The sequence below is a fragment of the Theropithecus gelada genome, chromosome 12 (genome assembly GCF_003255815.1).
Source record: "Theropithecus gelada isolate Dixy chromosome 12, Tgel_1.0, whole genome shotgun sequence".
NCBI lineage: Eukaryota > Metazoa > Chordata > Mammalia > Primates > Cercopithecidae > Theropithecus > Theropithecus gelada.
In genome coordinates, this window is record NC_037680.1 from 106,239,791 (window position 1) to 106,262,356 (window position 22,566).

At 41.1% G+C, this 22,566-nt stretch overlaps 1 protein-coding gene and 1 non-coding gene across 2 annotated transcripts in view; one reads left to right on the plus strand and one right to left on the minus strand.

The window, feature by feature from the left end:
- DNER (delta/notch like EGF repeat containing) overlaps positions 1–22,566 on the minus strand; it is a 367,125-nt gene that overhangs the window by 238,125 nt on the left and 106,434 nt on the right. The gene's annotated exons all lie outside the window — the stretch shown is intronic.
- On the plus strand, positions 13,609–13,672 carry LOC112636790. The gene has a single exon (XR_003122265.1). It is a non-coding gene; the product is annotated as a U7 small nuclear RNA (small nuclear RNA).

Consider the following 22,566-nt stretch of genomic DNA (forward strand, 5'->3'; position numbering starts at 1 on the left):
ATGTGAAAAAACCACCTGCTCCTCTTGAGATAGCGCAAGGGTTCAGTCATGTTCTCAGCACCGATTCAATTATGATTTGTTTCTGTGATAAAGAGAAAATCAGATCTCTAGCTGGTATACCCCTGGCTGCTCAGGGCTGACTGCAAAATAGAATTCCGTACAGAATAAATGTCAGAGAAATGGGACCCTCACTCTCCTGTGAGTTCACACACTTCAACCTACATGGAGAGAATTCTGCAGGGCAAATCGGCTACTCGTTCTGCTAATCATCCCCATCAAGCAACTTCCAACAGACTCCTTAAGGAATATTAAGGGATTTGGGCTTGAATCCAATGAAGCTTCAAAAATACCACATTAATTCTATGCTCTCACTTGGCAATTCCTTCACAGAAGCTCAGATCAGAGTCAATGGATTTGTGTCTGAAGAGAATATTTCAACTGTCAATAATTAATTTACAGTATTTACAATCTATCAACTCAAAGTAAAATCCAAACTCCTTCTTCGGCAGACAAAGCTCTTTTTGGTCAGGCCCCTTCCTCTCCTCCCACAAACCTTCCTCCTCCCTTGTAGCCTCCCGTCCTCACCTTGTCTCTCTCCCTGGACTATACCAAGTTGATTGCCACCTCAGGCCCTTTGCACCTGCTGGACCCCCTGCCTGGAACACTTTTTTTCCAGACGTTGCATGGCTCTCTTCCTCATTTCATTCCATCCTCTACTCAAATGCTCCTTCTAGGAGAAGCCTTCCCTCACTGTGAAATCTAAAGTAGTCTCTTCTTTACCCCTCTCCTACAAAAATGTGAGCTGCATGAATTCAGATATTTTATCTACTGTGTTCACTGCTCTATTCCCAGCCTGTCCAGGAACATAGGCTATATGATGGGACTTTTTAAAAAATTGTTGGAAAAAGTAGACACGATAGATTGATCAACATTTGGAAGGCAACACGTGAAAAGGGAGGGATGTGAACTTCTTGTTTAGTCACGATGTTGTTATCTTGTTTCTGATTTATTTTTAGGAAGGCCTTGTGGAATGGCTGTCACCTCAAGAATTATGCAACCAGAAGAATTTTATTCACTTGAACAAAGGAGACATTCAAAGCCATGTTTCTGAAATCAACTTTTAAAACATCTGAGGTTGATCTAGTCACAAATAAGAATTTCAATACATGCATTATAAAGGCAGAAATACATTTAAACCACAAGGGATCAATGCAAAACTTAATTCTGAAAGTCCAAACCTGCATTGTGCAGCTTAGAGAATGACATTACTAAGGCAAGGACCACCTATCTGGTGGCCTGAGAGGCCTCACAGCGGCAGCTCCATTGCCACAGCCCACAGCTGACAACCACCAGTCCTCAGAGAGGCAGGGGCCTCCTCAGAAGGGGAGCCAAGCACTGCAGAAGTCCACATTCCTTCAGAGAAATCAGTCAAGCACATGTACACACCCTTCCCACGGTAACAGGAACGACACCTACCCTCCCCAAGAGAGACGTTTAGAGTTTTCAAAGAACATAGAATAGCTTCTCTTCACACAACGCTGAAATGGAGAAGGATTTTCTGAACCCATATCACTTCGAGAAAAAGAAGAGCAGAGGGCCGGATGCGGTGGCTCGTGCCTGTAATCCCAGCACTTTCAGAGGCCAAGGCAAGCGGATCACTAGGTGAGGAGTTCAAGACCAGCCCGGCCAACATGGCAAAGCCTCATCTCTACTCAAAATACAAAACTTGGCCGGGCGTGGTGGTGGGCACCTGTAATCCTAGCTACTAGAAAGGCTAAGGCGGGAGAATCACTTGAACCTGGGAAGCGGAGGTTGCAGTAAGCCATGATTGTACCACTGCACTCCAGCCTGGGCAACAGAACAAGACTTCAAAAAAAAAAAAAAAAAGGCAGAGGAGTTGAATGACCTCTCAGAGCTACCATACTAGCAGACCATGTCTTCTGATTTTCAGCCAAATTTCTTTCCATAACATAGCACCACAACTTTGATATCATCTTATTATCATGCCAAAAAAAATATTACTGTAGAGAAGGCAGAAGGTAAGGGTTATATTTTTGTAAGCAACAGAAAACAAGTAGGTATTAAATGTAAGCCAATTAAGACTGCCTGAATGCTTTTTTTAGAAAAATGTATGATAATGGTAATACTCAATGAACACTGATTGAGGACTTACTATGACAAGAACTGTACCAGGTCTGGGTATAAAATGCTGTTTAAAAAATTAAAAAAAAAAAAAAAAACCCTAAATCTGTCCCTAGGGAGTTTACATCTAGTAACCTAGTACAAGCACTAAAAGTTTACAACTAGTAACCTAGTACAAGCACTAAAAGCACCGAGTCCTACCTGCTATTCACAATACTTATGTGTGCGCCTGCCATTCTGTTAGGCATTTTACATTTCTTACTTTAGTTCATCCTTACTACAAATCTTTTGGTAAGTACATTTGTATATTTATTATTCTAATTTTATAGTTGAGGTTTAGCAATGTTACGCAAATGACTTTTACCCAGAATAAAAGCCAAAGTATTCACTAATTTTTTTTTTTTTTTTTTGAGATGGAGTTTCACTCTTGTTGCCCAGGCTGGAGTGCAATAGTGCCATCTTGGCTCACTGCAACCTCTGCCTCCCAAGTTCAAGCAATTCACCTGCCTCAGCCTCCCAAGTAACTGGGATTACAGGCACCCACCACCACACCCGCCTAATTTTTGTATTTTTATTAGAGATGAGGTTTCACCATGTTGACCAAGTTCGTCTCAAACTCCTCACCTCAGGTGATCCACCTGCCTCGGCCTCCCAAAGTGCTGGGATTATAGACGTGAGCCACCATGCCCAGCCTGTATGCACCAAGTTTTACAAGCCCTCTGTGATGTGCCTGCCCCATTCTCCCTGACCTCACCTCCCGCCGCTGACCTCCCTCACTGGCTCCACACACACTGGCTTGCTCACTGCTCCTCCTATGCTCCAGGCACTCTCCTGTCCCAGGACCTTTGCACCAGTTGTCCCCTCTGCCTGGAATGCCCTGGCTTCTCAAGACTGCTCCTGAGCCACCTTTGAGTCTTTGCTCCAATGCCATCCTCTGATGAGGACCCTATTTAACAGAGCAAGGTCTCTCTATCCTCTGACAATGTCAACTCCTCTTTTTTTTTTTTCAATTTTTATTTTAGATTCACTGGGTACATGTGCTGGTTTGCTGCCTGGGTATATTGTGTGATGCTGGTGTTTGACTCCCTTCCTTGCTTTATTTTTTCTAAAATATCCATCATCTTCTCACATAAATTTTAAATTATTTAACACATTTGTTTTTTTCTTCCGCCACTAGAATGTAGGCTTTTTGAGGTCCGATTTCTGTTTTCAGTTTAATTTACTTATGTATCCACAGCCCTAGAACAGTGCCCAGCACATGGGAGCTGCTGGATAAACATTTACTAAATGAATGAATGAGCGAGTGAATGGATGTGAATGATGTTATATACAAGCAGCTGCCAGAGTCTGTGAAGTGTACTGCCTTGTTAAATGCAATCAGGATTCTCAAAGGCCCAGTCTCAGATCTTGAGAACATAAGTCAAAGGGAAGCCTGAAATGTCCCACTGTGGTGTTTTAAAGTAATTAAATAACTTTAAGTCTTCTTTAAAAGGAGCAAAAGCTCTGTCAACCTGAGAGGTAAGACAGAACCAGCACAACCTAGCCGCAGCCTTGATGAGGGCAGGAAGAGTACAGACCCACTTCACAAGTGGCTTTCAACACAGTGAGCCAAGCCACCTTTCTCTGGTCCTCAGGGACCATCTCTGTGAGCTACTTTGTGAAGCTATTCACCCCAGTGGGAAGTGTCAGAGGTGCTGGTTGATGGAGCTGGGTGGCAAAGGGCAGGTCCCGTGGCAATGCTCAATTTGCTACGTCCAGGAGTCAGTCCCATCAGGTAAAGGGATAAAGAGCCAGAAAGAAAATATGATGAGAATCAATAATACCCTAAGTGCTGTTGTCTGAGCTTCACAGATGAGAGGAATGCACAAATAGCATGTGGGCTGAAGAATGAATGACTGACACGGAAGGCCAGGAGAAACACTCTTAGTGAAGAAGAGACGACAAAAGCTAAAAATTAAACAGTCAGTAAAATAAATTTCTACAGGGATTCAAAGCAGTGGATAATGTGATGGAGTGCGCATGCACACACATGTACACACACATGCACACACATGTACACACACATGCACAAGCACACATATACATGCACACACATGCACAAGCACACACACATATGCATGCACACACATGCACATGCACGCACACATACATGCACACACACATACATGCACACACACAGGGTACGAGGCAGAGAATTAAATGCATTGCAGGGTCATTGGGCCCTTTTTAAAAATAATTTTATCCCAATGCTACTTCCTTGGCGTGTATGTTAGTTGTTTCATTAACAATGGCAGCTTTCTGCCATTATTTTCTCTAACACTACAGACTAGTTTTATTTTTTGGGAAAGCTATCTGTTTCAACTCATAACAGCATATATGAGATAAGGTGCAATCATTAACTTTTAAGCAAATCATAAATATTTATCGTAAGTCCTATGCTTCTGTATACAGACAATATTTTTTTAAGTTCGTATTTGTATTTTTTCTCATTAAGGAAAATGTCCTGTTGCAGAGGTCACTTCTGGTCTTGCATCCCATTAAATGTGAACTATAAGCAGGTAATAACCAAACTGCCAAAATGCATAATGAGGCAAAATATCAGAATTAATAGACCTAACTTCGGGAATGCATAAAATGTAATACATGATATTTTCCCAGCTATAATTTCTAGATTCTAATGATGGGGAAAAAATGATTAAGCCTTTGTAATACCAGCTATAATAAAGAGGAAAGAGAAAGCCTGTGGGTTAATGGGCTTCTGCTTACAGTGAACCAGCAGGCCCATTTATTAAACGCTGTATGCTTGCTGCATCACATCAATTCATCTGCTTATGCCATATTTTTTCACATCATAGAACTAACCTGAAACTATTTTCCACATTTTATTTTAGACTTTTCAGCCGTATCAAATAATGTCTACCCTAACCAAGAGCAGCTCGGGGGGAATGGACTGAGTAAAACGGGAGGCCAGACCTGACCAAGGGTGCCAGCCTCTCCTGGGACCTGTGATTCAAAGGCAGTAGCAGTGTGACGCTTTAGCCATGGCCTGTTTTTCTTCCTTAAACTCTCTGCCACCCATGTTTCTGGCAATTCCCATGTCCTCTGCAGCAGACAAACAGAAGGATGAAATGTCAACTATAAAAGGCATGAAAGAGGCCCATTGATAGGGTCATTAGATATAGTAAGTCAAGCTAATAGGGTTGCTTCGAAGTGTGGACACCTGCATCAGCATTGCCTGGATGATGGTGGGGCCTGGGGAGATGCCCAGGTAACTAAATTCCCTTCCACACTAGTTTAGAAAATGTATGGGTTTCAGCCCTGCCTCTTCTGTACTTTTACGGAAAACTCAATATGGCCAATCAGCAATTCATGCAACATTTATCAAGCACCTATGATGTGCCAGGCACGATGCCCATAAGAGGGGTCAGGAAGATGAATAAAGCCTTATCTGGCCCTTGAAAAGCTCACAGTCCAATCGAAGAGTCAGAGACGTTAACTTGGACGTGCCCTGAGCAGTCAGCTCATCAATTGCATGCCCTGCTGGTATACATGTCAGCTATTAGAATCCTTTGTTTGATTGAGGCTACCCACCCCAACACCTTTATATTAAACTACCTTACATTTTTTAATGCTGAGGGAGAGAATGGATTTGATCATAGCAAATAGGAAATGAGATCACGAGCAGGTGTTGGGACCAGCCTCTTTTAGAATGAGAGTGGCAGCTTTCAGCAAAACAAAGAGAGCAATTCTGGATGTCTCCACCAGGAAGAGCTGGTCTGGGAGTTTTCCAAAGGGAAATGGAGCCAGCTGAGCAAGCATCGCCCTGGTGTTGGCCCTGTTCTTGACAGGTGGGTGGGACAAGTTGCTCACCTGCTCTGGACACACACTCCCTGTGCATTAAGGGAGGAGCTGGGGTCACATCTCAAAAGGCCTCCTCCAGGTTGAAGACTTAGGATTCTATTGACGGTCACTAAGCTTGCATTGGCAGTTTTCAGAAGGTCCAGGGAAGAACTGAGCCAACCAGAGGTCAGCCCCTCCCTCACTTATACCCATGCTAAGTGGGCAAAGGCATCCGGGGGAATGGGAGGGTGCTTGAGGAAACCAAATGCGACAAAGCCCCAGAGGAGAACTTACAAATTCTGGGCAGTGGGTAGGGGACATTAAATGACCTAGCACCACGCTGGCTACAGAGGGGACACAGGGGACTCGTGATACTTAGAGAGGAGTGGAGAAGAAGACAGAGGCAAGGAAGGGAAAGAAGGGGGGAATTCATGTATGGTGTTAAGAAGGAAGTAAAATTGACTATTATGTTAGTAATTTGTCTGAGTAGCAGTCCATTTTAAAAGTTTTAATACAGATTTTAATAGAGATAGTATTACAGGAAGAGGGAGTGTCTTATCAAACAAACAAACAAAAAAAAAACCGGCTGGACACGGTGGCTCACGCCTGTAATCCCAGCACTTTGGGAGGCTGAGGCAGGTGGATCATGAGGTCAGGAGATCGAGACCATCCTGGCTAACATGGTGAAACTCCGTCTCTACTAAAAATACCAAAAATTAGCCAGGCGTGGTGGCGGGCGCCTGTAGTCCCAGCTACTCCGGGAGGCTGAGGCAGGAAAATGGCATGAACCCAGGAAGCGGAGCTTGCAGTGAGCCGAGATCACACCACTGCACTCCAGCCTGGGTGACAGAGTAAGACTCCATCTCAAAAAAAAATAAAAAATAAAAAATAAAATAAGTAAAATAAAGAAATAGCCTTAAAGCAAGTTTTCTCAACTGTGGTGCTTTTGACACCTTGAACTGGATAACTTTTTGACGTGGGGGGCTCCCCTGTATGTTGTAAGATGTTTAGCAGCATCCTGCATCCTTACTTACTAGATGCCAATAGAATCCCTCCTTCCAAGTTATGCCAACCAAAACCATTGCTAACATCCCCTGGGGAAAGATCATCTCTGATTGAGACCACTGCCTTAGGGGAACAGTGCATTTCACACCATCAAAATTATTTTTAAACCATAAAACTCCATGAATAAATTTAAAAGGCAACACTACCATGAAGGGAGAAATGCACAACATACTATAAAGGACTAAATCCCTTATTATAGAAAGAATTTTTAGGATCAATACAAGATAAATGCCTCAATAAAAAGGGCAAAGAAATAAACAAGCGATCTACAAAATAAGCAATCTACAGAATCATGCCACTTTATATCATCTTAAACACAAATAAAATGTTATATATTTCTTTGTATGTATATTTACTGGAGGATGGAAAGGAGGGAGTGAGGAAAATAGAAAAGGAAAGAATGAAGGAGGGAAGCAGATAACTAGAATGGGCCGTTGTTTTGGTGATTTGTCTAAGCAGCAGAATCAATCAGGGAACTTTTAAAACACAGATTCCCCAGCTCCAGGCTGCTCATCAGAAACTCCAAAGGTGAAGCCTAGAAACCTGTATCTTTCAACATTTCCCACATGATTCTGATGTACCTGGTCCCAAAACCAAAATTTAGAAATTGTTAATACAAACTAGAAGTTGGCAAATTACAACCACAGGCCAAATCCAGTTTGTTTTTGTAAATAAAGCTTTATTGGAATACAACCACAGCCACCTGTTTATGTGTTGACTGCTTTTGCAACACACCAGCAGTTGAGTAGTGACAACTGAGAGCACCTGGCCCACAAAGCCTATAGGATATTTGTTATCTGTCCCTTTAGTTTGCCAATCCCTGATCTAGATAGTACAGACTTTGGGGTTCACAAAAGAAGGAAAACAGGTAGATGGGGTCACCTGGAAAGACTTCAAAAAAGAAAACTATCTTGAACAGCGCCCTACAAGTTTGATAGCAATAACATCTATTTTCTCCCCCCATGCAACTCCCTAATTGGACTGGTGGGCACCAAGTGATTAAATAACAGAAGGACCTTTGGCAAAACAACTTGAAGGACCAGACATTCTTTTAGTCATAATTATGTGCAGGAAGGTTGCAGAATAAATCTTGGTACTATGAAAAGAATGCTCATCTAGATAGTCCACCTTGAAGCAAGAACACAATGAATGAACACAAGAACACAATCATACCCCCACCTTTCCTTCACTAGAAGAAATACGGAAATTCTCCCTCAACCTTTCCATCCATCAGCTGAACTAAATGGAGATGAATGATGAGCAACCTATGCCAAGGCTAAATATAGAACTAGGTGGACCCATAGAAGATAGTGGGTGGGGAAAGGTCACACAGACTAATGGGATATTGAAATAGCAGGAGAGTGTCCGTGTCTGCCAATTGGAGAGACTAAAACAAAGATGACTCCAGAATTTAGAGCTTAGGGTTACTGGAGAAACGAGAATGAACAATTGCCACCCTGAGGTACCACGATATGGGAGAGAAAGACTGGGGTTCCAGTCTCATTTGCAGGTGATTTTGGACTAGGCAAGAAAGCTTCCTGGGGCTCAGCACCCTCAACTGTAAAAGGAAAGGATGGGACTAGAATGTTCTAAAGGCCTTTAAGTTCTTAATATTGTGTTTCTATGTCTGAAATAGGAATTGCACTGGTTGTAAATGTCATCTTCCTTCTGAAACACAAATGAACAATGTTGGGGTCCAACTATCACAGTATTTTTGTCTCAAAATGAAATTTTTCCCACCTTCTTTAATAAGGATTTCAACTATATTCCAACACCAACTGCTTACTCACTGGGAATAAAGATGTAAAAAAAAATCACTATAGTGCTTATGCCAGTGGTAGACTCAGCCAAGAAATGCATCCCAAGACATTTTCTCCAAATCCAAATAATAAAAATGCTCATTCATTTTACTGAATCAAGAACTATATGTCTTAGTGAAATACACATTCCATGTTTTGATATGTCTTTACTTCTGTCTTAGAAACTCTACATCAATTCAAAAAATTATTCCAAGATTAATTTGGTCAGTCCATTATTCCCCTCAATTCTGAGTCAGTTTTCTTGAAACCAGCTTGTCCTGATTTTTGTATGTGAGTTGAGTCACATTTGTAAGTAGGCTAAAAGGAAATTATAAGCAGAATTGAAACATGTGGCTATAAAATGAATCCATTAAAAATAAACCCTTACTTATTGTTTCCCTACTTTTTCATGCTCTCTTTAAAACATACTGCATTTGGAAATTACCTTGAAATCTCAATACTTTTGCTTTAGTCTGATCAACACATAGTGGTAAGTCATAGTGATGAATCTTTAAGCTCTGCTCAGCTGCAGATATATCAAGAATTCAATGAATTGTTCTTCAAAAACCTGATCTGCCCTTTGTCCCTTGGTTTCCATATTTAACTAAGTCCTAAGAGATAGCACTCAACTGCACTTACTGGCATAGGCACACCAGCCTCAAATGAAATGCTATTTTTTTTTTTTACTTTTAGTCATTCAAAGTCCAGTTTCTTGAATCAAAAACTTGCAGAACAATTCCAGTGCATACATTTTTGTTTCGCCTCTCATCAGAGACACTCATACATCCTATCAAACTCTTTTTTACAAAACAACAATTCCATCAATACAAGAAATATGTCGACTTCTGCCTCCTTTGTACGCAGGAAAAGAAGTCTGCAGGCAAACTGGGAACTAAACTTCCTGTGAAGATTGTATGATCATCTCAACCAATGCAGAAAAAACACTTATTGAATTTAATATCTAGGTAGAGTGAAGACTTTTAGCAAACTAGGAATAGAAGGAAACTTCTTTTATCCGATAAAGAGTGTCTACAAAAAACCTTGAGCAAATATAATACTTACTGGTGAAAGGGAGAACAGTTTCTCTCTGAAATTGAGAAGAAAGCAAGGATGTTTGCTAATACCACTTCCATTGAACACTGCACTAAATGTCCTACACGGTGCAATGAGGCAAAAATAAAAAGAAAGTATAAGGATCCAATAAGAAAATAAGCTGTCAATTTACAGACTATATGATTATTTATGCAGATGAATTATTAAAATATGGAACTTCGGCAAGTTTGCTGCATGCAAGGTCAAAATTTACCAAAAAATAAAAATATTTTGCATCTCCATGTATCAGCAGCAAACTAAAGATAATTTTCTCAAAGGGGCTATTTATAATAGATGAAAAAAATTAAATTCCTGGTAATAAATCAAATTTTAAAAGTGCATGATCTCAACAAAGAGAATTGTAAAGGGGGAATATTCTAGTCATGAATTAGAAAACTCGATATTAGAAAGACTCAAATTTTTCTTAAAGTAACCTACAGGATTCAATGCTGCTGCAACAGAAATCACAACAGTTGTGTGCTTCTGTAAAATGGCCCATGATAGCACAGACAGGCTTGAATAAGAACAATGTGGGAGGGCTTGCTCTATTAGAAAGCAGGAATTTTAAAGCTATAGTAATTAGGATAGCATGATATTGGCAGAAAGATGAACAAATAGACCAATGGAACAGAGAGACAAGAAACAGAATGGATCACGCAGGGACACTTGACTTCTAGAATACAGTCTTTTCAATAAACTGATATCCAATGAGAAAAAAAAAATGAAGATTTTTCTCTCTCTCAAGCCATATACAAAAATAAACTCCAATTGGATTGTAGATCCAACTGAAAGGTAAAAAATTAAGCTTCAAAAAGATAATAGAAGAGAATATCTGTGTAACCTTATAGTAAACAAATATGTAATAAACAGAACACAAAGAGCACTAACTGTAAGAATATTAATGAGCTGGATGACAACAGTTACAGTATACTGATAAAATATACTACACAGCCATGAAAAAAGAAAGAACTATAGCCTTATACAACAAGTAGAACAAATTACCCCAAACACGGTGCTTTTTCCACTTGTGTAAAGATTGTAAACAGCAGAAGTGACCCATGCTGGAAGTCAGAAGAGTGATTAACTTTGGGGAGCTGGGAGAGGTGGAGACAAGGAAGCTGCTGGAGGGCAACATTGTCAACCTTGATCGGAGTGGTGGTTACACAGGTGTTCATTTTATGATAATACATTGAGCTGTACATATTTTGGGGGGCACTTTTCTGTATATATTTTGTGCTTTGCAATTTTTGAAAACTATCTTTAAAACACCTACCATGTACACATATCTGACATACTCTCTGTTCCTTGATTGTCATATTTAACAAAGATGATGAAACTAACTTGCCTCTACCCAGAAGTAAGCATAAGGTTCCTTCCTGACTTTCCTCCCAGGCAAGAATGGCACACAGATTCCAGAGCGACTCTCCCTCCAGCACAGTGACCACATGAAGCCACAGGGACCAGGGGAGCTAGCAGAAGCCAAAAGCCAGCAGCCTCTGTGCCCCTCTAATGAGTTTGACCTTCCTCCTAGAAGACACAGAAAGCCAATGAAACATGCCAACCAGGGGTGGAAACTCAAGTCGGAGCAGCACTTTGAAAAGAAATTTTCACTTTTGCTGGGGACCCCAAACGTTTTAAATGTTCTCATTTCTTTATTTTTTAAATAGGACAAATAACATGATCTTTATTTTTAAAGAATAAAGAACAAATGACACCAACGTGGGGTAGCAGGAAGTTGGAAAACCAGGCACGTAGTAGGCTCTCAAAAAATATTTCTCGTCTGAAACAAAGAAGAGACCCCACTCTTTCTAGATCATTCTTTGTTCAGAACATTCCCTACCAGGAAGAGCGTTCTTCTGTATCTGCTAGGCTCGGTGGCCTGGGATCCTTAAGAGAAGTCAGACAGAGAAATCTATGAGTGTCTGTGAAACCAGGTGCAAGAGCAGAAAAATCAGGGTCACCTTGTTTAGTAAAAGTCGGGGGGAGGCTTTGGGTTGAGCCGTCAAGTGCCAAGAGTTCTCGTGTACCTGCCTGGCCTCTTGACTGCTTTGATGTGTGTGTTTCTCTCTGCAGGCACACAAAATTCCCTCGGCTCTCTTTTCAGTTTTCTAACCTTACTTGGAAACAGCTGCTCTAATTTCAATACCCATCTGCTCCCGGGAATAGGACAAAAATCAGTGGCTCTGCAGATAAATCTAAAGTCTTCGGGTATCCAACCTCATTTATCTGGAGATAAGCCTTCTATATACAGCAGGCTTCATATAGACAGCTACACTAAGAAAAACACTAAAAAGGAAAATGAGTAAAACCTCAAGCCACCAAAAGAGCAGGGGGCCCTAGATATCCAGGACCAATTGTTTTAAAATCAACAAGAGCCAAAGACCTCCAAACTGCACGTGTGTTCAGATTGTCTCATTGCAAGATTGAAAAGAGGATCTTTGATTGTCTAGCAAATCTGCTCAAAGGCCAGGGTTGTTTTATTTTTTTTTTTTTCCATGAGGAAGCTGAGAGGACCTTTGTAGGTATGAAAGACAAAAGAAAAAAGTAATAACAGAACAAAAAACAGGGCTGAAAGTGGAAGAGGTCATCCGTAAAAGCCTTACCAGCTAGAAACAGTCATGGATTGTGAAGCAGAGAAACAAGGATGGTCACAACAGAGACCCGAGGCTCTGCAGCCTAGGAGTTCAGACAGGAAGCAAAGGGATGAGAGCAGAAACCCACCACCACCTTAATTTTGCAGCTCTGTGGACATGGACAGCTATACAGGGAAGCAGAAGAAACCTGTATAATTATATCTAATGAAGCAGTATGGCAAAGGTACCGTAGCTTTGAAGACACTCTACAATACTGATCATTCCAGTTATCTCTTTAAATGCAAATATTTAGCATTTCCAATTAGGGCATAAAATTAGTAGGCTAGAAGAACCCACTGGGAAAACTGTCAGAAAAGTATAGCCATATAGAATTAATGGCTTTTCAAGCAAACAGTTTTTGAGCACAGAGGATCCTCTGACCTGTTTTAGAATGTTGATGAAATCAATCCCATTTAATAATGCTTTCCATGTTGAACTATGTGAATTGTTAATATATAAAGATTATAGACACCATACCAGCCTGGGCAACATAGCGAAACCCCGTCTACAAAAACAAATGCAAAAACTAGCTGGGCATGGTGGCACGCACCTGTAATCCCAGCTACTTGAGGGGCTGAGGAGGGATGATTGCTTGAACCTGGGAGGCGGAGGTTGCAGTGAGCCAAGATAGCGCCACTGCACTCCAGCCTGGGTGACGGAGCAAGACCCTGCCCAAAAAAAAAAAAAAAAAAAAAAAAGATCATAGACACGTGACTTATCTTGCATATGCAAATGCCATAGGCGTTCATACAACAAAAACTTCGATGGAAAATTTCACTATTCAGGATTTTAATTGAACTGATGGCCAGGCCCTTCTCCAGTGAAAAAAAATATTAAATAAAATTAAAAATGCTTTGATTCAGAGGTAAGCTTTAAAAAGGGATGGAAGAAACGGGGGAATCCTCAGGTTTCAGGAATGATAAGAAAATTCACAACCAGAGAACTCAGCACATGATGATACTGCATTGACCACACAGCCTACAGAGTTGGAAATAAGACCTACAGTTCTGGGAACTGGGGTTCTAAAAATCACATGGGAGTGTTCCAGCTCTTTCAGAATCTGTCTAGCAGGCTTTCTGGTTTTTACAGGAAGGCGCCCCGCCCCCCCACCCCCCACCCCCCACCCCCCAACACACACACTCAAATGGGGATGGGAAATGGGGCCTTGAGCACAGGAAAGGAGAGGCAACTATAACGACCCCACACATGAAGCCTCTTAGAGCCTCATGTCTTTTTAGAGAGGGCAGAAGGGACACTAGATAAATCCACCAGCAGGCCTGGGGTAACAGCAGAAAAACTGACATCTCTACAGTCTTTGGATTAAAAAAACAAATCCCATGAATAATTAAAACCTCCCATATGAATGTCCCCTGTGATTAACAACATCTCCTTTATGTGGACATCCTAAACCAAAAATTCACATTAAAAACGTGTTTAGGGCCAGGCACAGTGGCTCACATCTGTAATCCCAGCACTTTGGGAGGCCAAGGCAGGCGGATCACTGGAGATCAAGAGTTCGAGACCAGCCTGACCAACGTGGTGAAACCCTGTCTCCACTAAAACTGCAAAAATTAACCGGGCGTGGTGGTGTGCTCCTGTAATTCCAGCTACTCGGAAGGCTGAGGCAGGAGAATCACTTGAACCCACAAGGTGGAAGTTGCGGTGAGCCGAGATGGTGCCATTGGCACCCCATACTGGGCAATAAGAGCAAAACTCCATTTCAAACAACAGCAACAACAAAATGTGTTTAGGACCAGTACAGGAGTGGAGTGACACCTTTCACAATACAGGACACATGGGACTCACACACATGCATGTGTACACACAGACTCTTATCATAATCAGCACACAGTAAAAATTACTAACCATACAAAGAAAGAAGCCACCATCAGCACTTGGAACTGTGGATAAGGGTCAACAAAACCTTTTCCACTCCTGCATGAATATGTATTTATGCATTTTAAGATGAAATAAGATGCTTAAAGGAAAACCAAAACTGTTTTATAATTCCTCACAACTTCTTTAATTAACTGACCTGATTAACTGTCCTGATACCTTTGATAAGAAGACTTCTACTAAAGATATTAATAGCTAAGATTTCTGAGTGCTTATGCTATATCTGGCATGGTTCTTGACGTGCTCCCTATATTAATCCACTTAATCTTCACTATCGCCCTGTGAGGCAGGTATTGTTATCTGCATATTATCTCTCAGGCTCAGAAACTAACTTGTTCACGGTCCCTCAGCTAGTCACATAATGAGAATACTAATCCAGGTGGAACAGCACAACTCCAATCAAAATCAAAATCCCATGCTTCTTTTTTGTTTTCTGACTTATCAAATTGATCCAAAACACAAATGAGAGATGAAAGGACCAAATATTTTCAAGATAATTTGAAGAAGAATAAAGACACATGACTCTATTCCCCCAAGAAATAAAAATTTATTATAAATCTATAACTACATTGAACAATGTTTCAGATGAGAGAGCAGATATTTGCCATGTAGAGAAACTTCGAATATAACAGGGAAGGCATTAAAAATTCGTGTAGGAAGGATGGGCGCGATAGCTCACGCCTGTAACCCCAGCGCTTTGGAGGGCCGAGGTGGTCGAATCAGGAGTTCAAGACCAGCCTGGCCAACATGATGAAACCCCACCTCTACTAAAAATACAAAATTAGCCAGGCATGGTGGTACGTGTATGTAATCCCAGCTACTCGGAAGGCTGAGGCACGAGAATTGCTTGAACCCGGGAGGCAGAGGTTGCAGTGAGCCAAGGTCATACCACTCCACTGCAGCCAGGGTGACAGAGCGAAACTCTGTCTCAAAAAAAAAAAAAACAAAATAGTGTAGGAAAGTTCAACTTTTTAGTAAGTGATACTTGAATAATTGCTAATTGCTGACCCCTGGTACTAACATAAATATCTAACTTATACCATACATCTACACACACAATGAATTCCAGATGGATTTTGTATGACAATGTTACAAATACAACCTCAAAACTTTTAAATCAGGAGTTGACAAATTGCAGCTCACAGACCAAATGTGGCCCATCGCCTGATCTTAATAAATCAAGTTTTACTGGAGCACGGTCACACCCGTCAGCATGTCCATTGTCCAAAGCTGCTTCCCCACAGTTGAGTAGCTGCAACAGACAAGTGGCCCACAATGCCTAAACTATTTACTCTCTGGCCCTTTGCTCAAAGTTTGCTGATTCCTGCTTTAGATGAAAATATAGGACAATATCTTGATGACATCAAGATAGAAAATAATCTCTTGAATGAGACTCATAAAAGGTGAATAAATTAAACTGCATGAAAATTTAAACGAATGAACTAGAGTTATATCTGAAAGCCACAGACACATCGCAGAAACCGTAGTGAGTGGAAAAAAGTAAGTTGTGAAAGGATCCTGCAGTGTCACACGTGGTCTACGCGTATTTTATGCCTATGTTGCAAAAATATTTTAAAAGATAGAAGCTTACAACCCAACGCAGAACGATCATTGTTTCTGGGTAGAGAGGGAGGGAAGTGGGTTGGGGAGGAGTAGGGTAGTGGCAGTGGGGATGGCGGGCTTTAACTGTATTTGCCTGTTTTATTTTTTTCTTAATAATTGGAAACCAATATGGCAGAATGATGTTTGTTGAATCTCAGTGGCTGATGCTAATTATACTATTCTTCGTGCTTTTCTGTAGGTTTAAAATAGTTCATAAGATTTTAATTAAAAATGTGATCTTGGCCAGGCATAGTGGCTCACACCTGTAATCGCAGCACTTTGGGAGGCCAAGGCAGGTGGACTGCTTGAGGTCAGGCGTTCAAGACCAGCCTGGCCAACATGGTGAAACCCCATCTCTACTAAGAATACAAAAATTAGCCAGGCGTGGTGGTGAGCACCTGTAATCTCAGCTACTTGGGAGGCTGAGGCAGGAAAATCACTTGAACCCAGGAGGTGGAGGTTGCAGTGAGCTGAGATTGTGCCACTGCACTCCAGCTTGGGGAACAAGAGCGAAACTCTGTCTCAAAAATAAATAAATAAAAATGTGATCTTCATCATTCAAGCACCTTCTCTGTTCCAGGCATTTCTGTAGCCCAGGGGCTGGCAAATTCTGACCCACAGGCCAAATGTGACCTGCAACCTGTGTCTGTACAGCCTATGAGGCAAGAATGATGTTTATGCTTTTTAAAGGTTGAAAAATCAAAAGAAGATTAATATTCCAAATAATCACGTAAATGTTTGATAAGATTCAAGTTTCAGTGCCCATCGATAAAGCTTTATTGAAACACAACCACGATCATTCGTTTTACGTATTATCTGGCTGCCTTCACATGGCAACGGCACAAGTGAACAGTTGCCGCAGAGACCTTGTAGCTTACAATGCTGAAAATATTAACTATCTGCCCCTTTACAGAAAAAGTTTGCTAACCCCTGCACTGGGCCCTGAAAACATGCAAAGCCTGTGTTCCTGAAGTGCTGGTGGAGGGACACAACGACAAACACCATAGACAGAGCAACACTATCACATATTGCTGCTTATGTGCATGACCAATGCAGAAAAAGGCAAGGACGATTTTCTTGCATGGATTGTACATTCTACTTTTTATAGCTTCAATAAAAATGGCTAAATAATTGTGGAGCTCTCCCAGGGAGGCAGGAGTAATGTCTGGATTGTAATATTTTTACTCTCTTCTTCTCCCATCAGAATTATAATCACTGATTCAGTCCATTGGCTAGAAATATTCAGAATGTGAAATTTTATCACATAAAAGTTTTTGTCATGAGAAAAATCAATCCATCCTGCAAAAAAATATAATAGGAATTTAAACAATGGCATAACTTTGTAGATGAGTATTTTAATGTTGTTTGTGCTTTAAGTTCTGTTTGAAGTAAAATATTAACATCATGCCCTGGTACCATTTGTTTTGACAATGGAAGGTTTTCAGACTTTGGAATGAACCACGCCCAATAAACCTAAGAACAAGTTCTGAAAATAAACAGGAAGGATGAGTGTCCTTTATCAATGAAGAGAGCAAATGACACAGAAAAGGGAGCATTTGTGGCCCACTGTGTCATGCTGCAGAAATCACAGGAAACACTCTAAACGGCCTCACAGCCCATGGACACGGTAGAAGAGAACGGTTTCCTGGAAAGCAGTAAGTGCACTTAGAAGAATGTTATGCAGAAAGCAACTGTTCCACATTCTTAACTGAGCCCCGCATTCAGATGGCCAGTTCTATCCAGCGGGGAGCCTGCAGCTGACGTTCATGAGAATGGCTCAGGGTCATGGGAACACCATCAATGGGTGTGCACTTGCTCCATTTGGCAATGCACAGAAATGTACCATTTCCTCAACCGCCGACAGTGTACTGGAAGACCACTCACCAGAACTGGGTCCTCGGCTGCGGTCCTTTTGTGATACTTATGCATCTTAGAGAACCCTAAGAGCTGCGTCCACGCCTGTCAAATGCCAATACGGCAATGTGTATGCTACTTATATCCGCAGTTCCCAAACTGTGTGCCAAAGTGCCACGGGGTGCCAAGCTGAAGGCACAGGGCACCACAGATTATATTTTTTTAATTTTCAAGAGAAACACAGGATCTACAACTTCTGTCAGACATTTCACAAACTACTAGCTAGAAGTAGTTCAGAATAAAGCAAATGTATTTTTTTCTTTCAAATTATGTGTATTTTTTTTCAAACAGCTACAAAGTTGTTTGCACATAAGTTGTTGGGATCTAACTACTTAACAAAAAGAACCATTAGCAATACCTTTTGACCTGAAGCACTATAAGAAATTTACCGGGATGCTAAGACCACCAGGAATCAAGAAAGTTTGGGAATCCCTGGCTTACATGAAAACAGTTGTTGTGACACAATTCATTAAAAGTTCTTCATAAAATGGGTCACTTTATAAATTAATAAGAAGTAAATTTACAAAGTTCTGCCACTTAACAATTGTAGAAATCTCAATAATCAGTCCTCATCTTCTAAAAGAACCAAATAGCTGGAATTTCAGGAGACTGGTAGGCAGACCATAGACAGAACAGGCTTATCGGCAAATTGATTGAAATCAACTAGGTTAGCAAAGCATGCAACTGACACAGCTCTGAAAGATCCCCACAACCACCCTGACCTTGTGAGGTTTCACCTTCACTTTACAGAGAAGGAAACCAAAGTCCTACGAGGTTACATGCAGGGTTAGGCTCCCTAAGTGACAGAGAAGAATTTCAACCCAGTTCTTTGAACCTGTCTCCACCAGCCCTTCCTCTAAGACGTACTGACAGGAAATCATAAATAACCACCTTGAAACCTTCATCATATAGTGTCGGTGGCATGTTATACCGTCTCCATAACCACTCAGTCCTGAGTCTCTCTGAAGCCCTTTTCTTCAATATGCATGTGAGGAGTATGAAGCCTTTGCATTGGTAGTCTGTCACTTCTTGTTATCTTATTGTTCCTATGTTTTGGCAGCTAGTCAATCACAACGTGGATTAAGGCATTAGTTGCAAACTGAAGTCAACCATACTCTGGAGTCGAGCGCTACTAGGGTCAAATCCCAGCACAGCCACATAATACCTCTTAGTTCTTGAGGAGTTAAAGTAACTTACTAACTCCTCACTTTTTGAATATTTGAAATGGGGATAGTACTTTCTTTGAGGGACTGCTGAGGATTATCCGAGAGAATCTAGGACTCAGGTACAAAACTCTAATCAGGGGAATTGGGAGTTCTGGTCACCCTCATAAATATCAACTGACCAGGTCAGAAAGGCTTCAACTGAGTCCACTATGGGGAATCAGACATTAAAGGCATTCTGGATACACTGGGGGACCCTGGTGGAAGCCTGACTGTTAAAAGGATAAAACATCCCAGAGAGAGATTTACCGTAAAAGAAGGTGGTACCTGGTAGAGCCAACCACAGCCAGTAAAGATGCCTCAGGTGCGGCAGAACAGCTCTGGGTCCAAAACTTCCACTGATATGAACTTAGACTGACCCAGCTGTGCATGAGAGCTGTCCACGAAGAGAGCCATCCCTTGGAAGGCTGTAGCTCTGTGATTCCAGGAGCCTCACTGTGGACCCAAAGCTGGGTGGAACATGCTGGGCTCACTGTTTTTTGTACTTTGCCAGAATGGCCTGGAGTTACCAGGCTATTTGGCCCAGGTTTCGCTTTGACCAATAGTAGGCACAGTGAGCTCCAAACTGGTTATCTTTGGTCTTCTGACCTAACATCTGGAGTCTGTGATAATTCTATGAAGGACTCGGTTATTTACTTTCCTTATCACATCTATACAGGTAGGGAGAGAGAACCGGATGAACTAATAAGAAATCTTAAAGTGACAAGTTCTCTTACTATGTGTTAGAAAGCAAGAACTTATTCCAACACACAAAACTATTTTGGACCAAAATACGTATTTGCATATTTAAGGCAAATGTACAAGTGACTTGCTAAAATAAAACAATAGCTTATCTCTAGTTAAAATTCAGTCGCACTTGCAGCCTCATTAAAACATTTGCATTGTAGAACGTCCAACATGAGATACAGTTATCAGGATCTCTATTGTGCCCAGCTCTTCGGGGAAGATTTTCAGCAAACAGCCATTAAAAATCTAATTTTGCTGAATAGAATATAGATTAACGGCCAGTTCATTCTATAAATATTGCTTCTAAAAACAGAAGCTTTGCTGGTAACAGAAAAAAATAAAATCCAAACAGCAGTACCAATTACTACAGCAGCATTTTTAGTAGTTTGGCAATCAGTATGAACCACGGTAGAAAGCAAAATCAAGCATTCAAATATGTGGCTGCAAAAGAGGCAGATCACCTGAATTACAGTCACAGCAAATTTAATTTATGAACAGTAACACACTCAATACATTGTGTAGAAAATAAAATGCATGATAAATTCTCATATAACTAAGTGAGTGTTCTGTAGCAGTGCTATAAGTGTTGAAAATATGATTTCCAAACCTAAAAATAACCCTGTAAAGCAAATGTTACCAACTCCATTTTAGAGGTGAGACATCTAAGACTTAAGTTCACAAACCGCAAACATAATATATGGCGCAGGGAAGACTCAATGCTGGATTGTTTTTACTATACTCTACATTTCCAAAAAATAATAATAATAATAATTAAGAGCTAAGTTTCCTGGACATTTTTTTTTCTTTTAATCATTTACTTTTCAGGAAAGACAGTTTGAGCTGGGTGAATCTTAGCATACATTTAGAAACAAGTAACTACATAGAGTATCAAGCTCCCAGATCATTAGTCTCTGTTTCAGCCACCCTTCATAACTGTTGAGCTTTAAATTCTTAATCATACATGCTAATTGAAGGACATCATGGCACAGACCAGCAAGTTAGGAGTGAGGCAAAAGGAATTTTGTTTGGCACTGAACAGAGTTTGAGATTTACATCTGAAGATAAGCATCTAAAAATTCGAGATCCATCAGAAAAAAAACCTGAAACACAAATAGATGGAAAGTTTGTTTCCCAAGTCGCCCAGCCTTTCTGAAGTCCTCTGTCGTTGGGAACATGTGAGACTAGCTCCAAGCCCAGTCTCCTGGCCTTAACTCTGTCCTCCTTGCCAGCCTGTTCCTGGACTCTCCTACAGGACATTTTTATTTACAGGGTCATAATTTCCTGGGCTAGGGAGGTAGCTCCGTATTCCCCAAAGACTTTCTTGCAGTTTTACTGGAGCTAGACAGGGTTGTCTTGAGGCTACAGAATGAGGCAAAGAACACAGCTATGAACCTGGGTATGAGAGACTGGGCTCCAGCCCTGCCTCCTCTGCAGACTGGACAGTAACTCTGAATTGCAGCTTCCTTATATAAAATCTAAAAGACCAGTGCCCACTTTCCTCATGGCTGGTTAGAGAAATCAAATGTACAGTGCAATATAATCTTAAGTGATTATTATAAAGTTGTATTAATATTTACCTCACATTACCCAAGATACAGTTACTTGAGGTCTAACATTCTATATGTATAGTTGCTTTTATCTGCTAGGGTTAGGAACTAATCTACAAAGACTTTATCTACTAAGATTAGCAGTAACATTTATCACCAAAGTTTCGTTCCTAGAAGGGTAAATGGGAATTTACAACAACGACAACGTCCAGGCAGGACAGTTGGTGACGCCTCCCCACCCCCACTCAACGATGCATTTTCCAAGTCATCCAAAGGGTTTAGAATTGTTCTGTAGAGGCCGGGCGTGGTGGCTTACACCTGTAATCCCAACACTTTGGGAGGCCAAGGCGGGCAGATCACCTGAGGTCAGGAGTTTGAGATCAGCCTGACCAACATGGAGAAACCCCATCTCTAACAAAAATACAAAATTAGCCGGGCATGGTGGCGCTTGCCTGTAATCCCAGCTACTCAGGAACCTGAGACAGGAGAATCGTTTGAACCTTGGAGGCGGAGGTTGCGGTGAGCTGAGATTGCGCCATTGCATTCCAGCCTGAGCCACAAGAGCAAAACTCTGTCTTAAAAAAAAAAAAAAAAAAAAAAAAAGAATTGTTTTGTAGAGGACAAAGTGTCACTTTCTTTGGTGATTATCCCTTCACTATGAGACTAGTGGCAAAAAAAAAAAAAAAAATTTCTATCTAAAGCTATTGCAAAGCAAACAGCCACAAGAAGTGAGGGTAGCCAGGATCCAGCTAAGAGTCTGGGTTTCCGAGGGTTTAATTCCTCGGGTGGACACGGACCTGCATGTAGGAATCTGAATGATAAGGCCAGCATGGCATGGAATATTTATCAAAGCTCAAAAGTGAAGAGACTCCTTTTACTGGAAAACAAGTTTCACAAACACCCAATGTTAACCTCCATTAAAGTTGCTACTCAAAGAGATACAAGTATATTTTTATTAAAAATCGCAAAACTGATAAACTTAAATTAATATAACGTGGTAGAAAATACTACTTTACTGCAGCTAGTTGGTTGCTCATAGGTGACCGTGCTCATGAAGTTTCTCTGGAGTGTGTCCACTGATGCTACT